Source organism: Saccopteryx leptura, chromosome 12, assembly GCF_036850995.1.
Source record: "Saccopteryx leptura isolate mSacLep1 chromosome 12, mSacLep1_pri_phased_curated, whole genome shotgun sequence".
In the NCBI taxonomy this organism is placed as follows: domain Eukaryota; kingdom Metazoa; phylum Chordata; class Mammalia; order Chiroptera; family Emballonuridae; genus Saccopteryx; species Saccopteryx leptura.
Genome location: NC_089514.1, coordinates 30,707,005 through 30,713,395, shown reverse-complemented (window position 1 = coordinate 30,713,395; position 6,391 = coordinate 30,707,005).

Here is a 6,391-nt window from a genome sequence, read left to right as displayed (position 1 = left end):
GTCTTTCCTTATTTCCTAGTTTGTCATCTTTCCTTCCACTCCCAGGCTCTCTACCTTATTCCAGGCCTTCCTCATTTCAAGCCCTCCAACGAGCCTACCTATTCCCAGTCTCTCCACGTTCCACTCCATCCGCCTCACCACAGTCTGCCTCTCCAGTGATAGCTATGCCCTGTGCAAGCACGTCTGAACTCCACACTGCGGCATGAAAAGCTTCCAGGATCTGTCTCTGAGCCACCAATGCAGAACGTCTCCACCTCCTGGAGCTCCCAAAATAATTCTGTTACATTAGTCAAGCTAAATCCCTCTTGTTCCCCAATCATACCAAACACTTTTCTGCCTCCATATCTTTGACTCTTTTGCCCCTACTGCGGGGTTCAGTGTAGAAATCAAAAGTCATTCTAGATGTTTTAGACAGCAAGAGATTTAATCCAGGCAGCTGGATTTTTACAATAGTGTCAGAATGGCTGGATGAAGAATCTAGGCTGGGCTTCCAAAGGACAAGTCCTGGGGCACCATGGAAGCTGCTACTAGATAGATTTAATTTAAAAAAAAAACATATACCCGCCCTGGCCGGCTCCATTGGAGCAAAGATGGCCCGGGCGCTGGGGATGGCTCCTTGGCCTCTGCCCCAGGCGCTAGAGTGGCTCTGGTCGCAACAGAGCGACGCCCCGGAGGGGCAGAGCATCGCCCCCTGGTGGGCGTGTCGGGTGGATCCTGGTCGGGCGCATGCAGGAGTCTGTCTGACTGTCTCTCCCCGTTTCCAGCTTCAGAAAAATACAAAAACAAACAAACAACAAAAAAAAAACAGAACAAAAAAAACATATACCAATCCGGGGGGAAAAGCTGCTGCAATTAAGTGCCTCTCAACCAAAGGAGCTGGAGAAAAAGAACAGGACACCAAAAGCACTAGAACGTTACTAAAGGGCGGGGGGGGGGGGGGGGGGGGGGAGGGGGCAGAGCTGAAACTCATTTCCACAGCCTGCAGCTAGGAGTAAGGAGCCAAAGGGGCATGGAAACGGCTGGGTCTTCCCTTCTGCTTGCTACGTGGAATACAGTGCCTGTCGTTGCAGCCAGAATCCTAGTTGCAAAGAAGTCTTGGTGCACGTTAATCCAGCTAGAAAGAAGGTGAATGGGGGTTGAGAGAGCCAGTCCATGGTTTTTTTTTTTTAAATTAATTTATTTATTTATTCATTTTTAGAGAGGAGAGAGAGGGAGAGAGAGGAGAGAGAGACAGAGAGAGAGAAGGGGGAGGAGCTGGAAGCATCAACTCCCATATGTGCCTTGACCAGGCAAGCCCAGGGCTTGGAACCGGCATCCTCAGCATTTCCAGGTCACGCTTTATCCACTGCGCCACCACAGGTCAGGCCAGTCCATGGTTTTAACATCAGTCCTCACTCACCTCCCCTCTGCATAATATATATATATATTTATATATATATATATTTATATATATAAATATATATATATTTAAATATATATATTTTAAATATATATTTAAAAATATATATATATTAGGCAATATATATATACATATATATATATATATATATTGCCTAAGAGCACAGTCTGCCCTCTTTTCTTCTTTACCAAAATTTGCCCATTTCAAGGCTCAGCCCAAATGTCTCCTCCTCCAGGGAAGAGCAGGCTATGTCACTGGTAAATCTTTCTCTTTAGTCATCCTTGCCCCACATCGCAGAGTTGGTCCGTATGCAGTTCACATAGCCACACCCTGCCTCCTCACACCCGTGACAGACATTCCACTTAAATAGCAATATGAAAACGTGAGATTGGGTGAGCCTGGAATTGGCCTCAGAATCCTTATCACAGTACTCCAGTCAGCCTCAATCAGCTGACGATGACAACCGACAATAGATAGTGATGCTTCAGAGGCTATACCTAATGTCTGTGCCGCAGGCATCTGGACAGCCTTCGATTGCAGTGGATTGCAATTCTGACTTGCTTATTCCCTAATTTCAAAGTAGGACGGTCTGCAATAAGATCCCTGTGGATGTGTTGGGAAAAGTAACAGGCACTGAGCCATAGATTTTTTATCTGAGGAGGGCTTTAAGAAATAACCTGGTATAGCTATAGCTCTTTGTCTGTCAGCAGGAAAGCTATTATATCTGGTTTTTAAAAATGAGTAAACTGAGGCCCAGCAACACAGTGAATCACTTCTCCCAATATATAGTTTTTATTATTTATAATTAATCATCATGTATAAAACATAACCTCAGTAACTGAAGTAGCACAATTTATCCTACAGATCTGTAGGGTAGAAGTCTGGTACCAGTTTCACCAGACTAACATTAAGGTGTTTGCAGAATGTGTTCTTTTTGGGAGGCTGTAGGAGAGAATTCATTTCCTGCTTGTAGAATTGCTTGTTGACTGACCCACAGTTCCTTGCTGTTGTAGGGCGGAGGTCCAAGCTTTCTTGCCGGCTAGCAGCTGAAAGCTGGTCCCAGCTTCTAGAGGTCGCTGTGTTCCCCAGCTTATTTCTTAGCCCATCTGCTAAACCAGCAACAGTGAAAGGAGTCCTTCTCATGTCGCATCTCTCTGACCCACTCTTCTGCTTTAAAAGGCTCATGTGATTAGATTGGGTTTACTCAGGTAATCCAGGATAATCTTCACATCTCCGAGTTGTAAACTTGGTCCCTTTTTCCACGTAAGGTAACATATTTACAGGTTCCAGGGAGTGAGACATGGGCATCCTTTGGTGGCCACACCTGGCTTTCATGACATTACTCTGTCCTAATCCAGTCTTCCCTCTTTCTTTCCTGCCTGCCTTCCTTTCTTCCATTAACTCTTTCTTCTAAACACACTATTGAGAGTCTGCTGCCACTATGTACTTATATGTATTAGCAGTACAAAGATGACGAAGGCAGAGCCCCTGTCCTCAAGTTACTATCTGCTGGTCTTCTCTGACTCTTCTGATCACTGCTTTTCAAAAATCATCCATCTTTCCGACCTCCTCACACATGGAGCCTGTCAGTGTCCTGTGCCTGGGATATCTCATTCAGTGCTGAGCTTTTTGAGATATGAGCCTATTAAAGTACATGAACCTTGATTCTTTTTCTTATTTTTGAATATTAAAAAATTTTCGCCATTGATTTGAGAGTGGGGGAGGCAGAGAGAGACAGAGAGAAAGAAACATCAACTCGTTGCTCTATTTATTTGTGCATTCATTGATTGCTTCTCATACATACTCTAACCAGGGGTCGAACCTGCAACCTCTGGTGCAGCGGGTTGACACTTTACCACTGAGCCACTCAGCCAGGTCTTCTTCTCTTTTTCAAACTCCTCTCCTAAATTCCAGTTGTACAGCTTCACATCAATATGTTAACTAATTTCATAATCGCCTCTAACTCAGTCAGGATGAACTCCAATATTCTCCCAATCACAAAGGTAGAAGACTTTGCAATCAACCTTGATTCCCTCTTTCCCCCCTTATTTTTAAATACATTTTGGAGAGAGGATATTAAACTGATGTGTGTTATTTCTAAGAATCCCTAATTCCTGGTTGTCCCAGAGCGTTCACATCCAAGTCTGGCCAACTTATAGAGTTTTCTCCATAGTATAAGGACACTTTCTTCTGCCTATAGAGGGGAGGCTTTGAAACTCTGCTGTAGGTAGAAAAGGGTTATGATGTATATGAAGTAAGAGAAAGAGGAAAGCCCTTTTAAAAGGCAGGATAATATCCCATTGTGTACACATATATATACAGCATGTTTTCTTTATTCCTCTGTCAATGAACATTTAGATTGTTTCCACATCTTGACTCTAAGTCTATTTTACCCTATTGCCATGATGTCACATGAGCCTTGCTAACAATGAGATGCCATCTTGGGGAGAAACAGGGAGACAATCTGAAGGATGAAGAAGCTTTCGAAAGAAGACTGATGGCCCTGGCTATTTGGCTTAGGAGAGTGTCGACCTGGCATGTAGATGTCCTAGGTTCAATTCCCGGTCAGGGCACACAGAAGAAACGACCATCTGCTTCTCCACTGCCCCCCCCCCTTCCCCTCTGCAGTATTTCTACACTGGTTTAAGCAAAGTTGGCCCCAGGTGCTGAGGGTGGCTCCATGTCCTGGCCTAAGGTGCTAAAATAGCTAAGTTACCAAGCAACAGAGCTGTGGCCCAGCAGGAAAGAGCATCACCAGGTAGGGGTTTGCTGGGTGACTCCTGGTTGGGGCTCATAAGGGAGTCTGTCTCTGCTGCCCTGCCTCTCACTTAATTAAAAAGAATTAAAGAGAGAGAGAGAGAGAGAGAGAGAGACTGAGTTACAGCAAAGTTACTTTAAAACAGGGAGACAAAGTTTTTTTGACCCCGGATTTATACTTAGGGCAGGAATCTCATGGGAAAGATAAGACTGGTTATAAAAAAATGAAGAAACAGAATTTTTTCCCTGCACATATAATCTGCAAGTTTGAAGTCTTGCTATATTTCTCCATCTGTGGAAAATAGCTTGAAAAGATGGCTCAAATTTTCCATCCCTCTTTGTATACACTTCCTTTGTAATGCAAAGTTACAGCCCCTTCCATCAGGAAGTAGAATCTATGTTTTAAATCTGGGCTGGACTTGTGACTTTCTTTATCCAAAGAACATGGGAGAAATGATGACATGCCAGCTTCAAGCCTAGGCCTCAAGGAGCCTTTCATTGCTTCTGTTCACTCTCCTGGGCTTCTACTGTCGTGCTGAGAACAATCCTGCCTAGCGTGCTGGGGAAGAAGAGCACATGTAGACTCAAGTCACCTCGGAAGATGTCATCCTACATCAGCCAGCCCCCAGCTGACATAGCAGATGACTCATAAGCGAGCCCAGCTGAGATCAGCCAAGTCTGGCCCAGCTGAGCAGAATCCTTCAGCCAACTCATAGATTCACAAGAAATACTATATTGCTATTTTCTGCCACTAGAATCTGGGCTATTTTGTTTTGCAGCAGTAGTTAACTGATACACCTTTAGGAGTAATGTGTCCTATTGCCTCTTTTCTTTCTGTCACCATGTCACAGTAACCACTTTATCTTCTTGCCTTTCAGCATTGTCCCTAACCCATCTTGTAAGTCTAAGCCAGATCAAGCCTTTTGTTCACTTCTTTTTTCCCCTGAATCCCAGGCATCAAAATAGTAGTGGGATTTCATACCAAGTCCCTCCCTGGTTTTATTTCCAGGGATGCAATTCCTTCTCCTCGCTGCAACCCTCACTACCTCCTGGCCTTCCTCAATCGTGTGGTAGCTTCCACCTCGCGGCTCTTCTGGGATCACCTTCCCCACTGCAGCCTGGGATGCAGGCTGCTGGTCCACCATCCTCTGTATGCTCTGTTCTCATCCCTCCCCCCCCAATCCTGTCTCCAAAGGGGAGGGTTTTTTTTAATGTTTATTTATTGATTTTAGTTGAGAGAGGAAGGGGGAGAGAGACAGAGACAGGGACATCAATCTGTTCCTGAATGTGCCCTGACCAGGATCAAACTGGCAACATCTGCTCTTCCAGATGATGCTCTAACCAACCGAGCTATCTGGTCAGGGCTGAAGGGGAGTTTCTTGACAGTCTTTTTTTTTTTTTTTTTTTACAGAGACAGAGAGTCAGATAGATAGAGACAAACAGACAGTAACAGAGAGAGATGAGAAGCATCAAGCATCAGTTTTTCATTGCGACACCTTAGTTGTTCATTGATTGCTTTCTCATATGTGCCTTGACTGCAGGCCTTCAGCAGACCGAGTAACCCTGTGCTCGCGCCAGCGACCTTGGGTCCAAGCTGGTGAGCTTTGCTCAAGCCAGATGAGCCCACGTGCTCAAGCTGGCAACCTCGGAGTCTCGAACCTGGGTCCTCCGCATCCCAGTCCGACGCTTTACCCACTGCGCCACCACCTGGTCAGGCTCTTGGTAGTCTTTATATCTACTCTTAGATATAGAAGACCTTTACAGGGTCTTCTCAGTGACTACAGCTAAACCTCCAGTAACTTGGCCTCCCCGTGACTATAGTACACTAAGGCCTTTGAAAGGATGCCTACACTTTTAGTCTCTAGCTTTAGTTATCAAGACAGTAGAAACAAGAAGGAAAGGCTTGATACAGTGAAATATTTCTCAGCCTTAAAAAGCAATGAATTTCTGACACATGTTATGACATGGATGAAACCTGGCATTACACTAAATGAAATAACCTAGACACAAAAGGACAAACATTTTATGATTCCATTTATATGAGGTATCTACAAAAGTCAAATACCTAGAGAGGGTGAGAAACAGTGATTGGCAGGAGTTGGGAGAAGAGGGGAAGGGTGGTTATTACTTAATGGGTAGAGAGTGTCAGTATGGGATGGTGAAGAAGTTCTGGAGGTCAATGGTTGTGATGGATGCACAACAAGGTGAATGTATGGAATGCCACCGAACTATTCA